This window comes from Stigmatopora argus, chromosome 7, assembly GCF_051989625.1.
Source record: "Stigmatopora argus isolate UIUO_Sarg chromosome 7, RoL_Sarg_1.0, whole genome shotgun sequence".
NCBI classification, from domain to species: domain Eukaryota; kingdom Metazoa; phylum Chordata; class Actinopteri; order Syngnathiformes; family Syngnathidae; genus Stigmatopora; species Stigmatopora argus.
The window spans coordinates 8,897,613-8,916,349 of NC_135393.1; the positions used below are offsets into that span (position 1 = coordinate 8,897,613).

Genomic DNA, 18,737 nt, shown 5'->3' on the forward strand with positions numbered 1-18,737 from the left:
AGGTGATGTAGGCCCCCCTCCTCCTCCGCTATTCCCCCTCTTAGCCTCAGGAGAAATTCTTTCTGCTTTGCAGCTGCCTTTTGTCCAGAAAGTCATTTATTTTTCCTGTTGTTGGCTCGCTTTCTATTTTACAGCCTGCCGCATAGGTTAGTAACGAGACCCCCCCGTTCAGCTGAATAACTGTCATTTTCCATTTTCTGGCTTGCCCTGAATGTGAAATTCATTGCCTTATTTCGAAAAAAGATAGCCGCAGATTGCACACAAGAAACGCTAGTTTATATTCTTCCTTCCTCCTCACTAAACAGTCAATACATTCGTGCATGTTTTAGTGTGACACAGAGAGAATGAAGTACGACCTGTACTATTTTGCTTGAAGATGAATTGGTATTGGTTTTTCCTTTCATTGGACTCTTTCATGTGCGCTATTTTGCATGCCAGGTTTTTTGGTCCATCTACACAGATTTTGCAAAAGAGAATAGTATCATTTTAAAAAAGGAATAAATAACAGAACCTACGTTCGTCACATTTATTTTTCATTCTGGGACCTTTGAAATAAATTTCTCTTGTTCTCTCTTGCTCTTGTGTTTCTTCAATTACAACTTTGTTGTATAATTCCTTTGTATCTTGTTTTGCAATATTCCAGCATCGTTCTTGCATCAAAATTACAACTTTTTTCGTCGTTTGATGTCTTAATTCTAATGAAATTTAAAATGTCCCGCAAATGTACCCGGGAAGTAAATTTGAGGTTGTGATTTAGTTGCCCAACACCTTTACCTCTCTACCAGATCAACTGTCAAATAAATAACATTCAATAGTTTCTTGTATATAAACATTTCCACCTTAAGTCTAATTTGATTTAAAAAAATAAAATAAAAGGCTTTCTTCATTTTTTTTCTATGCCATTCAAGCCACTGAATAAGGATGATGAAACATCGAGTATTCACATGTGAGCATATTAACATCCAACACCTTGTAGCCTTTTGTTGTGGAAACGGCGCTAAATTATCCCCCGAGTTGTCGTGTGTGTCAACATGTTGTCCCATTTCAGATTTCAGGTTTTGATCAATTTACAAACAAGAGCAGCACTGTATGAATCTGTTCATAATCATACTTTTACCGGTGGTAATTAAAACCACGATGCTTCTGGTTGAAAAAAGCATGTAAATATATATGGTTGTGTTAAATGAATGACTGCAGCAGCCAGGGACAGGGAGCTCCCGCATATGCTGGCAATCTTGTTTGTCTTCCACTGCTGCTCAAACAATGGCTCCCCGTGGACTGAGACACCGTGGAGAATGAAAGCAAGATGCTATTTGTGTCTACTCACTTATACACACTCGTGAATCATCACCACTTATACTGTAGTTGGAAACATTTCTAACAGTTGCTTTGAAAAACACTAATTACAAATGTACTTGTGGCACATGACACTCAAACACACATTACTAAGTACACCTACCTCATTTAATGTAAAGACACTTAATCTAGCTACAGAAGGACATCTCTCAGCACAATATGGCGATAAACCCACTTGTCAATACTTGTATATGTTTAGACTGTGAGGTCTTGCCCATCTTTCAACAATCATTTGATAATGAATGTGAACACCAAGCTTGAGAAAATGCAGTTTGTAACACCACATATCTAAGAATTAGACCAGTGCTCACAAATGTTTTATTTAAAATTCAGCTCTGTTCTGTCTGTGTATTTTGTTCTATTGCACCTTGGAGGTATCTTCCCATGTGCCATAATAATTATATACAGTAAAGTTGAGTCGGAACTCATTCTAACAGCTGTGAATGAGAGAGAATGACAGACAGGATTATTGAGAGCTTTGTAAATAAATTAAGATCTTGCAGTGGATACCGCTTTATTGGCAGGTAAAGTTCTGGTGTTGCAGGTTTAATGTAAATTGAACCACTTACAATTTGACTTTTAAAGAAGTCGCACATGTCCATTTTTTCCTTTTCTTTGACATCTCTTTGCACATATTTTCTACAGGTTCATCACCCGGACGCATTCAATCCACGACATACATAGCACATGGACATACACATAGGCATAAATCAAATGGTAGTTTACAGTGATCTAGGCAGAAGAAACATGCCACATGAGCAACAATTTAGTATCCAGTCAGTGGCTGATTATAGGGAATCTTGCATCGGGAACTCCTGTCTCTTGGGAAACCAAACTAGCAGACTGATGTACAAATCCTAGCAGTTTACAGTCGGATTGAGGGACATGGGGATGACCAATCACTCAGAAATGGCAGAACTAATCGATGAGCGTGTGAGTAGCCTAAACAAGCTTCAGAGTTGGTGGCTGTTTTCCGCTTGATCCTAGTGTTTGGTGTGACTGAATATAATGTAATATTGTTTTTGGACATCAAAAAGCCCGGCGGAAAAATGGCGTTTTGAAACTTCAAAGAACATGTCCCTCACTAAACTTAAGCCTGTGAATAAAAGCATAAATACAGTTGATTATTAAGCTTATTGTTATTGCGACCCAATGGAACGTCAGCCTCACAGTTCTGACATCGAGAGTTTAATCCCAGGTTCAGACCTTCTTGTTTGAATTTTTTTCCCCGGGCTTGCGTGAGTTTTCTCCAGATACTCTGAATTCCTCCCATATCCTTAAGACATGCATGGTAGGCTGCTTGAAAACTCAAAATTACCCCTAGGTATGATTGTGGGCATGATTGGTTGTCCTTTGTCTCCTTGTGCCCTGTGATTGGCTAACCGTCAAATTCAAGACCCCCCCCCCCTGCCTGTTACTCATAGTTGGATAGGATAAACTCCAGCACCCCCTGCAACACTTGTGAGGATAAGCAGTACTGTTGTTATTATTGCTATCATTAACCGTATCTATCCAGTATCTATTCTATATTCACTGTTTTTATGGCATGTGATGCTGCTCATAGGTAAGCAACAAAGGAACATAAAAAAATCCTCCAATAACCCTTTTGTTATGCCTAAGAAAACAAAAACAAAAAAACCTTTATGTGAACTCTGCATATAATATAAGACGTAGCAAAAAAAGAGGCAAGACCAAAGCTTTTAAAATTGTCCAAAAAAGTCTTAATTATGGTGTGCCAGCTTCTAAAATGGACCTAGTACATCTAATCCTGACGGGCTCTTTGTACCATTACTTTTCCCTTGCATTCTCTTTCTCTACGCTCTGAAACATAATTGCATTGAACTTCCTTGGTGAAAATGGCAAGCTGAGTGGCATTTGAACGAGGCGTAGGATTAAGGGGAAGAAAGCAGCTATGTCATAAACCTGTAGTGTATGTATCTCTGCACTCATTCATTTTTTTGCGTGATTATGCAAGTGGAGGCAAGCTCTCATCACGACAAGCCCCTTTTTTCCGTCTCAGTGTGACAAGACCATTAGCAGGAGAAATGGACAAGAGTAATTTTATTTATAAACACTATGTTCTTGTGTGTGGCATGCACATTGAGCTTTTTGCAAGAATTAGCCATAGTAGTGTATGACGAACTGAATAGACCGCAGACACAAGTGGATTAGGACTAATGAGGACAGGCAATACCTCATGATGCATGGCTGCACTCACATGCGGGCTGCTTATGTAGCTTTATAGTTTGAGTGTGTTCAACAGCTACTGTGGTTGTTCCTGTTTGACTTGTGAGTCCATTAATGCCCCCATATTTTGTGTAATTATTTTTGACAGAAAATTGCCAAAAACACAAAGCGGGAAAAAAGGCACATGCACATTTTTACAGTGAGTGCCACCAAAGCATCGACAGGGTATTTAGCAGGATCGTGCATTTTAAAAAATTGAGTAGGAAAAGATAAACATATTGGCAAAAAAAAACAAGAACAGATTATCAGTGTTCATCTAGTGTAGATGAACCCTTTACTTGACAAACAATAGCACCCAAAGTGAGCAGGCATGCAAGTGGTGGCTGCTTGTGTAGTCAATAGGGTCCTTTTACTAGCTATTTAAGGGGATGAAAGTGGGTCCTTTTATGGATCAAAAGGGTGTCAGTGTGTTTCAAAAGGTGCTACATGGCCATTTAGGAGGGTCAGAGAAGCGGGGTACTTTGATTTAAGCGCCGCCAAGCAGGGTAGAGGCAACAATCAAGCAATGCATAATGTCCCTTTTCCACGGCATGGTACGTACAAAGTAGTAGGTCCAAAAACTAGGTGTTTTTTTTCCAAAATGCAGAAAGCAAATACAAATTTAAGTCTACCATGGTAATGTTAAGATGAGCTTTAATACTCACCTTTTGGTTGATCAGTTTTCTGCTTGAAAATAGTACAACTGTAAAACCACAACATATTTAATTGATGATGGGAGAGTAGAGTTGTAAGAATTAATCCGTTTCGATTTATATATTAATTGGTTAAACTTGATCAAAGTTAAATCAATTACAACGCAAAGCAGCGGCATGGTGTTGGACAGGTTACCACGTCTGCTTTACGGTTCTGAGATTGAAGGTTCAGTCCCTGGTGGTGTCCCCAAGAACTCCAATTTATTTTAGAAAGAATAGGGGCTATCCTACTTTGTGGTTTTTCGATTTTGCGACCTTGTCTGGTCTATATTCTTTGCGAAATTCGAGGGAATACTGTGTGACTATTAAAAGTACACATACTTTTGCCTATGACAAATGTTTATCCAAGGCTAATGAATTGCAAATGAGGAAAGGAAAAGAAAGCAAAGCATGACGCAACAACCATTATCACAGAATAAAATATATATTCCTAAACATTTGCTGAACTGCAGGTGAGTTCATTTGCATGGTAGCTTTGTTAGACGCCACCCACACGCAAATGGATGCTTCCTGCCGTGGAGAGTCCAGTAATTAACCCAACACAACAACGTTGTCATCCGGTAATTGACCTAATTGTTGGGCTTGTCAGCGCCTGTTCCACGCGTTGAGCAATAAATATGCAGGATGTCATTAATCAAAGCACTCATGGGGGAGCAAAAGCACTACGTCTTGTTCTTGTTTGGCTGTCTGTAGCAAAGGGTCCACCAGGGCTTATATATAGCCCACATTTGCCTTGTCTTTTAATCTCCATAACCCTTTTTTACAGCCTTTTACACTTTTAAAAGCTTGTTAAAGTGCTTTCTTTTACAGTCTGAACAACAGCACATCAAATTAAGCTACAAGGTTTAGTGTGCATTGTTTTAAATCAGAATAAAGTCTTTCCTCCTGTAAAATTTGCACCTCAGTGGCCTGTGTGGCATTGGCTCCCCATACCTTATGCTTTTGTATAGGCAGTCAGAGATTATATGTGCATATTCAAGCTTTTACCCACAAACTGTAATATGATTCATTGCTTTTGAGTATGTATTTAGACAAAAAATACCCCCAAGGCTGCTGTAAAAAGAGGTAGCGCCACCGCATTGATGGCGTTTTTAAAACGAGTATTACCTCTCCTATCTACTGTGGTTCCCCGCACACAGATTATACTTACTTATTCATTTCTGGTCAGTCTTTTTTTTTATTGTGTACAATGTTAAATGAGGAACCTCTGTTATGTAGCACGTACACACCCACACAGCAAGTGCATTAACAATAGAGTGGTAATCAAATCATGTTAAAACAATATGTACTTAATGTTGGTCCAGAATCAAGCGCTAAAAGCCCACCTCATCAAACTGCAAATTAGTCTCACCCGTAACTTTATTACAGCCCTGCCTACCCGGAGACTGCCAGCCATAAATAATTCAGCCCGTTCCATCTCTGAAAGCGGGCAGATTTAATTCCGCCAAATGGAAAGTGCGTGCATTTGTTTGTCCCTGTGTGTTGGTGCTATGATGCACACCAGCCCTTGAGGCTTGCCTGTTGCCTGTTTATTACTTCTGAAGTTACGCACACACATGCACACACCTATAGACACAGTCAAAGCGGCTGATTTCATTCCCTTTAAATATTGCACCCTCACATGTTTCAAAATAATAATAATGGTGATTAGAAAATGATAAAAATGTGCCCAGGGAATTGATTTTCACATTCTTTCAGAGGACGCTGCTGTTATTTATCTATGTACATTTCCACAGGGCTCAGAATCTGACGAGGACCTAACTGAATTTAACAAAAAATGCATGCATTGTGTGCGTACCGAGTAGGCGGATTGTAACAAAACACTAAGTATCTTCAAGGACTCGTGCCAGCTTAGTGCATAATGGCCTGTAAAATTCCAAAATAGTCACAACAGGGCTTGGCCTGCACAGATATCAAGATACACAGTTTTTCATGCCCAGGTGCAGCTGAGATCTAGTGTTCCTGCAGTATGTTTGGACTCATCTATCATATTCTGGTCATCTATCAACCATACATCTATCTTTCCTGTTTTTTTATTTTTGTTATTATTCATAAGTTCCTCTGTGTCCAACTTTAAAGTCACATATTGATTGCCAACTTTCTTGCAGCAAAGCAAAGTCACCTGCCAAAATACACTTACTATATCCCCCCCCCCATTTTATACGGAAAAAAATACAAAAAAATCTGGCCAAAATGTTTTTTGCCCCAACTTTATAAACTAGCAACTGCAAAAAGATAATTTACAGCTTAGCACTATGAATACTAAATAAATCTATGACTATTGGAGTGTAATTATGTCAGTGCTAGAAAACAAGTGAATCATACCATCATTCTATCTTGATGTTGTATATTTTACAAGTAAAATGATTAAATTTCCCCAAATTCCTTAAATCAAGGTTCTCTTTTAAAAAAAATTAAAGCAACCTGGACATTCCAAATTACAGTGCAGACAGCCAGGGTACAGATGGAAGCTGTCTACTGGTTGTGCAAACGTCATTACTCAACCTGTATCATATGTCTTCATTAGCGCTGCACAGGGAGCCATCGAGGGAAATACCCCCAGTTTGATGGAAATTCTCAAGTCAGGTGCCCGATAAGAGGCACAGTGGTGGATTTCAATGCATAGCATGTCCAAAATTAATCAATTAGAGGCATTTAGCTTTCACTACTAAGTCTTCTTAATGACCGCTTGTCTCTGTGCATTTGTCTTCTCTGGATAAATGCAGACCAAAAAGATTAAAATGGTGATATGTGTGCAAGAGAAGACTGCTGCATTTTATGACTTATTTTTTAACTAGAAATGGTAGGCCCCGAAGGATAGGCGGCAGAAAGGGATCACTCAGGCTTCAAAGTGATAGAGCAAGATCACGTAAAGAGACATACTGGTATATAAATGTTGGTGCCAGGAGTAGCGGTTACATACTTAAAAGTAAAATACCATCTCATTATTGCTTGCAGGTGATTTGTCCTAAGACTGTGTTCCCACTGCACATCATTGCTTGAGCACTCATGGCACCTTACCACATCCCTATCTTACCTAAATTCCCTCTCCTTATCCTTCTGGTTACTCATAGTATCCCCTAACCACTTCCCTTTAACAGTATTCATATTGAGCATCATGCAACGCCACTTTGTAAGGTAGCAGATGCATTCACTCATATTTTTGTATCCTGTTCTTCCATTCTGTCCTCTTAAATTCTCTTCTGTCCAGCTCCATTATATAAATAAAGCTTCATTCCATCATTTGCTCACCGCCTATCCTCACAAGGGTCTTGTGTGGCACATTAAAATTCAGTATTCAAAGATGCAGAACATTTTCTATGACTAACTCAAGTGTGGATGTTTAGGGGGGTGGATCAAAAAATACTCTATTATTTCGCTAAAAAAGGAACAGGACATTTTTTCCCCAGTAGCATAGAAACCTTAATAAACAACCAGCTCATTTTTTCTACTTGTCTGCTTTAGGGTTGTTGGTGATCTTGGAAAAAGGGGGACGCTAATGTGCCTGAGGGGTCGCCATTCAATCGCTGATAACTCCAACTGGTGAAAGAATGACAACTTTCGGTAAGAGCATATGAATTGAGCTGAAAGATTGTCCATGTTATTGCAATACAAACATGCTTGAGAGTGAACTAGTTATCTTGGTGTCAAAGTAGTCACCAAGGTATTATTTGGAATCTGAATTTGACTGGGAAAAACAAGTCTAGATCAGCGATTCTTAACCTTTTGGAGCTACCGAACCCCACCAGGTTCATGTGCGTATTCCCCCAATCCTACTTTAGTGTAAAATAAAACATGATTCTTCTCAAATTCTAAATATACATATTCCTCGCAGCACTAATTGACCAACCAATGACAGTGATCATCTGCAGCCAGTAATGGTCAAGCGGGGCACGCCATCATGTGTAGACATGATGAACCAATGTGTTTTGACCTCCGCGGCAGAGGCTCCACTGAACCCCTGAGACCGACTCACCGAACCCCTAGGGTTCGATTGAACCTATGTGAAGAACCACCGGTCTAGATGAAAGAAGCTTTCGTTTATCTCCTGCTCATGATGAATGCGGGACACATTCTGTTGAAGGGACATATGCTATTTGATAAAACACAATAGTCATAATGAAGGTTGTTAATTTCATTCATAGCATTGTTTGTGAACATTTTAAGGATTGTGTGTCATAGGAAGGAATGATTGAGGGATGTTCAAACCTCACTCGGTCTGGTGTAAAGAATGATGGAATGCTACTGTAATATCTAAGGCAATAATGGTGGTCTGAGATAGGGGCATGTGTAAGAAAGACCCTTGGGAAGTTTACTCATCTTGTCCCTCCCTATATATATAATGGTGTGTGCTTGTGAGTGTGTGTAATTGAGCAACAGCCTCACAATTGGTTCCACCAAGCTGACATTCCCCCTCCCGGTTTTGAACCCCCCCAACCTCACCCCACCCCATTGGCTCGTGGCGCAGCGAGTCGTGGCTTGGATGCAGTGGTGCGGGTGATAAGGCCAATATTACTAGGGGATAAAAGCAGAATTAGCTTCCTGCTGGGAAAAATGGGTACCACAAGCTGTGATTGAAAGCCAAGTGGTCGAGGTGGAGGAAGGGAGCAGAGCAAATCTTTTGAATAAAGGTGTGCAACAGAATGTGTGGTATGTGTGTGTGTTGTGTGAAGAGAGAGGTGGTTGTTCTGTCTGATATTATTGAACTGCTTTGAGATGAATGAGCTTATAACCTCCCTCCTGTTTACCCTCCATCAACTTCCAGCCCCTGACCAGTTCGGCTGCACTTATTTCTTGCTTTGATGTGCTCCTATCCTTCTTGATTTTTAATCAAGTTTTTAGTTTTGAGGATTTACATTAAACTGGTAGTCTTTTATAAGATCGTCCAGAGATTTAGCAATATTTTTCTGATGGTCATAGTCCCACTGTGCTTGTTGAAGTTAAATGAAAAAGACTGATTGGTGATCTTCAAATGTGAAGATGGTGGCCGTTTTCCACTGGGGTATAACGGGGGCTATGGTAATTTGGTGCTCTTTGTCTACTCGAAAACCACAATACCTATAGGAAAATTATTATTGTTTGGGTTTTTTTCGGGCCACTCCAGAAACTTAAAATAATCCATGTTGCCATTACACGACTTAAACTGAGTAGAAGGTTTGAAAGAAGAAAACAAAAACAAATAATCTGCTGCACACATGTCTAGAACAAAAGCAGTATACGTCATATATATATATAATAAAAATAAGTATTCATCGCCTGTGCTCCGTGTATGAACACATCATACTCCCAAGCACATAATGTTATATTTTTGTTGAACTTGAATATGAATATGATCGTGAAATCTTAATTTTGAACTTGTGAACAGCGAAATGAAAAATCAATTAAATGCACATTTGGAAATAACTGAAAAAAAGACACTTAAGAATTTTTAAACAAATAATGTATCTAAAAAAAAGAACATAAGGGATATGTTATTATTTTAAACGTGAGTACATAAATATTTTAAAATCGGGGGTTACTTTTCAATCACCCTGTATATTAGTCGATTCCCTAATCTTAATATTATTCATATTGTTAGAAATAAACATTAACAATTAGTGTCCGTTTCATCATTTAATTCCATTATTTGGAGTACTATATTCATTTTTTTCCCAGCACATCCCCACTGTATTGCTTCTTGTTAGGTTTTTTTCCAAGATGTAGCTATACCCTTGTCTGTATTTTGAGTTTTAATAATACAGCGATAGCCAGAGATGTCTTTTTATTTTCCCGTTGCTAAATTTGACAAAATATTTATAATCTACTGTTTATATAGAGCAGGACACCAGAGTGACATTAGGCAACTCCCTGATGAATAATCAATATCCTTGAACAAATCCTTTCATGGTTAAACTATACCAGAGGAGGCTTATGTTGAACTTTTGTCACCTCAAATTGCATCTAAATCCAGTTTAGTGAAGTTCATCAACTTCTACTCTGGTGAAAACCCAATTGGGGAGTGACTGAGCCCATTCTGTAAAACAAGATCCTGCCTAGGGGGGTTCCAAGGGCAGAGTTGCGAAGTGGCCCGCCATTGAGCAGAAAATGGGTGAATACAGTACAAAAGAAAGGAGCTGAAATATTAATAAGAACCTGACATGGAGCCCTGTGGCTCTGTAAGCCAGCTAGCACGAGGTCCTTCATCATCATGGGTTGTAATTGAGCACTAGCAGTGAATAGAGCAAATGCCTTCAGGGCAGCTTGCAGGAAGCAGAAGCTGCACTTTTCAACCCCGGGACCTCCCAGGATGCCTTACAGGTTAACAACAGAGTTCAGGGGAATTTAGCCTCTCATCGCATGTTAAATGGACCCCATTTGTTCTCAAAATAGTCCTCCATCCTCCTGAGACACATTGGAACACATGATTTAATCAAATGGAATTTGTCCTTTCTTTGTGGAAATGCTGATCTATTGCACCAATATCAAATGCTGCGACATCAGGGCACATCCAGCACGTCCCGCTATTTTTTTTTTTTGTCCAACCATTCAGACACTCTCAGCCTCTCTCAATTAACATCCTTGCTCCCTGTGGAGTGGCCATTGGCAATGCCCGGGCTGTGAAAGGCACAGCCTTTTCTCTGCCAACCAGCCATGTGGGCACGGTGGCCTGCCAGTTGGCACTGTAACAAAGCCACGGAGTGAAAACCCTTAATCAAGGAAGCCTGTGTTAGGGTGCAAGAGAAGGAAGCAGGGCCTTTGCATGCATTGTTCCTACATTGCTTGATGTATACAACTGTTAAAAATGTTTTGGTGAGATTTAACGTTCCCAGAAGTCTTCATAAAAGGGGTCAGACATTCTGTGAATGCAGAATTTGCCTTTCACAACTCTGACTGTGGTAGAGCTAGCACAAGGGCAGGACATGAATTCAGTGTTGCAAAATTAGAAACATTGTCACTGAAGGTTTAACAAACTTTCCTGTAGTGCATGTAGTTGTTTTGCTTTTCTGCTGAAAACGTAACTAGCAATAAGTAGTACGTTTTTGTGGCAGTTCTGGGGAATTTAGGATGCTCTATATCTTCATCAACCCCCATCATTCTTTTACAATGACTCCGATGTACTTAACTATTTAATTTCGACTCCCTTATCACATACCAGCAATGTAACACAGTTTTTAGGTTACTGGTCATTACAATGTGGATACTAAAAAAATATTGCCACATGTTGCTTTGACACAATAGGAAAATGCCAACAAAACAAAGTCGAATCCTGTTCCAAAATGAAATGTATTCCACTGTATGTAGCTCCAATGGTGAGATTTATTCTGGATCTCTAAAGATGTACAACAAAGCTCTCTAACTTAAATCAATCCATCTTCAGGAGATTGATGGTTTGTTTATTACAGTGTGTGGGGTAAATTAACTCCTCTTTACTGTCTGCGGTATAATGTCGTGATGAATGTGTTGGGTGTGATTATTGTTGGCTTGTGGTGCTGGTTGCAAGGGGACAAGGTATTTTCTTTCACAGAAAAAGAGACATTGTTTACTTGCATGTGAGAAATGATTCATTGTCTTGACAGAGAATTCCACAAACTGCTATAGAAGGGAAACAAAAAAATGAGTATTAGAACTGTGGAAAAGATGACTTCTGTTATGACTTCCTTCCAATTTAAGCTTCTATTGAATGTTGTTCTTTTCAGCATTAACAGTTGGAACAAAAGTATTGTCGTTTAGCAAGATTGTTACATTTATGGACGAAACGTATCTATAGTTTTGATTTTCATCAACTGAAGCTAGTATTTATTTATTTTTACCTGGGATAAATGTAATGTCTTTTTCTACTTCATATCTTACCACAACTTTTTGTCTAAAATTCAACCCAAGTCGGAGGCTCACTGCAGCATGTTGCCTTTAAAAGTGTACACGGCATGCTGTGCATTTACAACACACAATCGCCTCTCACTTTAATGCGGAATAGTTTTTTTCACATTCAATCTTCACTGTGTAAATGGCACTTTCTCTGTCATTCGTCCTCATGAATTTGTATATAATGCCCAGTAGACAATCAACAAACCCCATGACCTTCAACTCGCTCTTTCACAGTGTATTCGAGTTTCTTCTTTGTGCTGTTTTCTAAAAATAGTAGAGTGGTGCAGTGCTTTGTCTAGCCCTGTGGGCAAAAGCTTTGGCGGTAGGGTGCTAGGGATGAGCCTAATTAACTCATTGTGAGAGGGCGCTAAGAAGTGAATAATGACAAGAGAGAGATGTAGAAGGTGAAAGATGGAATGGCATGAAGAGGAAAAGGAAAGGAGGCGGTAATGAGTAGAAGGGGTCAGAGAGGGTGAGGAGAGGCAAAGTAAGGTCTCAGGGGTGAGACTCTTAGTAGTGAGCATGCAGAGAGGAGAATGATGGAGAGGTCCGTTAATTAGACGCAGGAGCAAATACCCCTCTCTCGTTACACAGTGGTGGACAGAGTTTCAAGAGGATCGAGATGGATGTGTCAGGCAGCTGCATTGCGGAGATATGCAAAGAAAATATTATATCTTCCAGATAGAAAGTGAGAAACTATATTGGCAAGATAGCCAAGTCTATTAACTATTGCCAGTAAAACAATTGCTCCTCGTCAGTGCTATATAAAACTTACTGATAGAGAGGCCAAGAGACGAAGAGGTATGAGATAGATAGATGGACATGTCCAGGCAAGGGCTGTGATGGTGGACATCTTATTAGCACTCCTTGCTCACAGTTCTTTAAGCCTTCCTTTGCAGTTTTCACATTCTCCCTGGCCTCCTGTGCATTTTCCATGAGTGCAAAAACAGACTTGCTTGGTTCATTTTGAAAATTATAAATTGTTCAATAGTCTGTAAGTGTAGTGGTAGTGCTGCACTCGACTGATTTCTGGATTCCCACCTGGTGGCGGTATGTTTGTGAGTGTGGATGGTTGTCTTGCAATCGTGGGGCCTCACAGTTCTAGGGTCGAGGGTTTGATTCTAGCTCGGTCATCACTGTGTGAACTTTACATGTTTTCTCCGGCTACTCCGGTTTCCTCCCACATTCCAAAAACATGCAGGTTGCTGGTTGAACTCTCTATATTCCAAGTATGAGTGTGAGCGTGAATGGTTGGTTTGACTTGTAGGCATCACTATTGTGACTTGCATTTGATTTCTTCGTATAGCATTTTTTATTGGTGATGCTTGGAAAAGCATGACTTGATGATTGCAAAAGTTGGAACTGGACTAAAAATTAGGAAGGAAGTTTAATGAGCTTGTTCTTTTTGCTGTCAAGCCCTTTCATGTGCCGCTCACCGAAACAAGACTGAAGCTTTCCTTTAACCATTGCCAAGACAATCGCATGCACGTGGCGTTCTGCCAGTTCATGGTATTTTTCTTTACTTTTTTAATAACGACGTTCTCCACAGAATAAACTGCTGGCAGCAGGGTTGGCGTGACAAATTGTTGAAGAGTGATGACAAATAGTTTGTATATGTTGAGGTCTGTGACACTGGCAAGTCTTGGTGTCTTTTAAATGTAAACCTGTTGAAACTGTAGACCACAGGTGGCAAACCAATCCCACATAGGGCCATGTGGATGCAGGATTTCATTCCAACTGAAACAGCATGGAGAGTTTAACCAATAAAGCTTCTGCTGGAATAAGCAGCACATGCCTGCAACCATCCGATTACAGTTGTAAGAGAACAGATTGGTGCAAAGGTGTCATCTTCACTGTTTGGTTGGAAAACTTGCACCCAGTTGGCCCTTTGTGGAATCGATTCAACACCTGAGGTCAAGACTAGTCACCAGCCAATAACAGGTCACATGCAGACACGCAACTAGTCACACGCATACTTTAAGACAGTTCCGGGTGTTTTTAGAGCCTGCAGTAAAAATTAGTACTTTTCTTTTTTAGTACTAATTTATATCGCCTCGTGAGTTTTTCACGATACCGGTGTTGCGACTTGCGAGTGAGTCTCACCATGCGTGCAAATTTTCACCAAACAAGCGGCAAGCGAAATCTAAGAAAGCTTCTCTCTTGCTTAGCGTGTCCGAGTGCCCCTCTATGTGGCATGTAGTCACTTTCTTTCACTTTGTCTCCCAAAGTGTCTCAGTGGCCTGCTCGGCGGGATATGAGCATCAATAGAATTACCCATCTGACCAAATGCTGCTCATCCTTGTTGTTTCCGCTGGTAGAATTTCGTATCAAAGTGCATCAGAGTCATTTGCACTTAAGTGAGCATTAACAATGCCTCCCTTGCCAGTTTACTTGGACAAAAAGATCTTGATTTGTTCATGTGATGCAATAATTTCCTCTAGGATGGTTGAACACTCTAAATTGCTCCTAGGTTGGAGTGTGAGTGTGACTGGTTGTCTCCTCGTGCCCTGCGAATGTCTGGCCACCAATTCAGGGTGTCCCCCGCCTGGTGGCCGAAGTCACCTGGGATAGGCTCCAGCACTCCCCATGACCCTTGAGGATAAGCAGTATATATTTAGTTATATATACATCGCAGGATGTGCATTGTTTTTATTATAGTGGTTATTGTTGATAGATTGATCTTGGAAGTATGCAGCAATTTTTGCCTCAATTTGGGCTCTTTGGTGATGTCACTGCTGCAAAACCCCCTCTCCGCAGCTCCACACAAACGCACGCACAGACATTTCCAACTTGATGACAATCGGTTTCAACCATTCTGTCTGTGCAGTTGTGTATGTTGTGCAAGGTCACCCTGTGCTTCCTCTTTGATTGGTTCGATTCCCCCGTGAAAGGAATATAAAGATCATCCTGCACCTCCTGCCTTCCAAAGTGAGGTGGATGACCCACACCCGCACCCCCCAGCACGCTCCTTATTCATTAGCATGCGTATGTTCAATTAATAGCCTGCATCAAGCACGGCGACTAAAAAAGCTTTGTGGTCGTGTGTCCGACCTTTAATCGTAACTATTATGCCAGGAACCCGCCTTTTGAGTGTTCAATCGTACACTGCTTTTAATTATGAATCGTAGTTAAAAACATTAGTCACCAGCTTAATAGAAAAGATACTGAAGCAGCTCTCTGTGAAGCGAAATGCCTCATTGTTGTTCTGGTAATTTCATACACAAGGGCATTGATTTGTCTTCTATACATTGTTTAACTTGATGACACGTGCGTATTAGAAAATGTGCTAAGGGTGTTTGAAGAAATATTGCAACAATTTGCCTGCTGCCTGTTAGATGCATTCAATGAAATGGTTTACTCACAATGTATGCAATCAGCATGGGTTCAATACAGTGCAATCCATTTTTATTGACTCTTAAATTGGATGCATGATATTTCAGATGACAGTAACCTATTTTTTCTTCTATGTACCAAATCGATCACATTGAGCACACACATCAAATCCAGCTGATTTCAAACTTAAATGTTTTCTCATATTTACACACAGCAAATCAAACAATTGTTTGTTCATATGATTGCAGAGGCGTTTCTCCTCTCACAAATGGATTCAACGTTTTGCATAAAAGTGCCGAGGTACAAAGAAGAGGCACGATGCATAGAAATGGTCAATTATTGTGTATGTCCTGCCTCTTGCCTATACAGTTAAATAAGTCATTCCAAGAAATTGAGTGTATGTGTTCATATCCAAGGAACATAAACCTCAATACACATGTGCATCCTCTTATAAGCCTGTGCAGGCACACAAATTCAATTTTGCATCACAGTAGCAATGTTGAAACCTCAAATGCACACCCACCCACACAATGCCACACCACAACCTGTCACTCGTATGTAACCACTACGTTGGCGTAATGAAGCCCTGTGTGTTGCATCCACGCCTGCACATTGAGGCAATAACAGAGGCCGCAGCAGAGAGAGTCTCTCTCTCTCTGCGTTCCTCTCCTTACCCGCCACCCTCCTCCACATTTCCCGCTTACTTCCCATTTTTATTTCCTTGCATAGCCTTGATAAGAAGCCTCCCCGTCAGGCGCATGAAAGAGGCGGCACACAATTTGAGAGGGACAGAATAGAAAGGAAGACAGCGAGAAGAGGGCGGCAATTGTGCGCTTGTCAGTGTACAAGTGCGCACTCCGATATAAATCTTAATATCCTATTTAAGGCTTTTCTTCATCATCAGGGTCTCTGATTTATTAGTGGAGCTTCCCTTTTCAATTTATCTGAATAAACCATGAGCCGAGGAGAGCAAATTAAAGCAAACAGCAGACTGAGACGGAGAGACAAAAGAGTTGCCATAAAGGAACGCAGGCAGGCAGATCTCATGCAATTAAAGCTGCAAACATGATGACTGGGCCTATCTTGGTGCATCACAGTAAGGACTCCGTGTGAGTTTTCAAATGGACGCATCATGGAGAATTGATTTTTTAATTGCTTTTTTTTATTAACAGTTTTCTCAAGCATCTCCTCCGAATGCGAAATTGCGAAATCTAGTAGTAATTTGTTCACCTACGAGCATCCGTTAATGTGTCTGTCCTTTACATCCACCTTCTAGTGAAGCAAAAATAAATACCCACCACTCCATTTGTTCCCTCAAGACATTAAAAGATGGCCGAACATCACAAGTTGTAACCAAACGTAACCAAATCCGGTTGCAAGACACTTGTATTATTCATTTGCAATCATTAATAAGGTGAGCAATTGGCCGAGGTTGACAGGTATGTCCATTAGTTTCAAAAGTAATCAACTAAACCAGCGGAGATTTATAGTCTTTGTTTTAACACTGGTCTATCTCTTTTTTTTGGACCTACAATAGGTGGTTTGTTAAAAATGGCATAATTTGTGTGTTGCAGCGAGTGATGTCAATGAGTGTTTGAACTAGAAAGGTGCAGCCAGATCGATCAACTTAACTGAAAAACCTGAGTAAAGATGTAACCCGGTGCACAAAGTATATCTTTTTGCCAGACACGCGGACGCGTGTGCTCATATCAGCTGTGATTTCCCTGTGGACAGCACGCAGCATCGACTTAACCTACTGGTCAGTCAGCTGTGCTCTCTGATCACTAATAGTGATAGTTATAGTCCAAGAGTGAAAAGGCCAGATGGGTCATTGACCCCGTCACTCTTGACCTTGCTCAGATGACCCCTGGGTGGGGTCCCAAGGGTGTCTGGCGCATGGGGAAGCCGGTTGAATCGATAGCTTGGAAGCCACATCTAATAAAACAAGAGCTCCCATGAGATGGTCCCAAGTGATGGCTTGACTGAGTGAATCTCCATTGTGTGTGTGTGTTGTGTCTCAATTTTTACAAGCTTGTTCGTTTTTATGAGCAGTGACAGATGAATGATTTGTACACAGTGGGGAGCTTTTCAGGTCCCAAAGTAAACTTATAGATGGTTACATGCGTGTATATATGCTTTCTAAGAGCTAGGATTGTGGGGATGAAGATTTCTACAGTTTAAGAAGTAAAGTAAACATTTATGATAGATTCATTATATATTTCATGGGAACTTCACATTGTAGGAAGTGGGGCAAGGGTATTTAGATTAATACTTGGGAAAGCCTTTATCAAAGCATCTGGCTGATGAACAACACAGGTTCAGTAGAACGCTTCTAGTGCACTCCTAAACTTTTATCAGGCACTCATTGGGCCATTGACAGGACTAGATGCAAACTCCATTTAGCATGGGAGCAGATGGCAACAAATAATCCGTTCCAGCCCTCCCAGTCAAAATGGACTAGACACCTAGCGCAACCACTGAGACAACAACAAAAAAAAATCCTAATGTCAAAAAGTCATATTATGAAATTTAAAATAAGTAACTAGGTATGTAAAAAATCAACACGAGTATTTCAATTGTTTATTTTATTAACACTAATTATTTACAATTCTTTTTATTCATGTAGATGTTTTTTCCAAACACTGGTTAATGATTCTAATGAATTATAAAAGCGACCTGGCGTCCACATATGTGGACATTTTTGGAAATGGGGACACACTTGTTTTCTAAATGTTAATAATAAGACCTTCATGACCCAAGGTTTACATTTATTTTAGAAAAGAAAGGCAAGCGCAAAGAAGGAATGAAACAACGATGCTTGAAGGTCAAACAAGCCCCAAACAATCATACAACCCCCCCTCTCTTTACTCTTGAATTATTATTTTTTTAACCTAATCTCATCCTGTTCTTTCTTTGCATCCATACCCTGCATTTATCTTGGCGGGCCCCTCTGTCTGACTTCCTAATGATGCTCAGACACATAGGGAGGTCAGCTTGTTATGGTGATGAGGAGATGGACTTCTTTTAATAAGCGTCCCCTCTGTCCCTTCCTTAGTTTCCACAATAATCTCTCTACCCCCATCTTTCTTTATGTTTATCACCTCCACACCAAAAGTAAAATAATTGGTCTTGCTAGCTGAACAAGTGGTGGTTAGGATCTCTCTTTCACTTCATCTTGTCACCACTTGTCACTTGAAGCTATCCCCCTGTCATTACCTACTTATTTCAAGCATCTTCCTCACTGCTTTGCCTCCTGTTTCAACT

General features: G+C 40.3%; 1 protein-coding gene across 1 annotated transcript in view; it reads left to right on the forward strand.

The window, feature by feature from the left end:
* Positions 1–18,737, forward strand: part of tnrc6c2 (trinucleotide repeat containing adaptor 6C2) — a 105,330-nt gene that overhangs the window by 14,313 nt on the left and 72,280 nt on the right. The window contains exon 3 of the mRNA XM_077604465.1: positions 7,761–7,859. The gene's annotated coding sequence lies outside the window, so the exon portion shown is untranslated. The remainder of the gene's footprint in view (positions 1–7,760; positions 7,860–18,737) is intronic.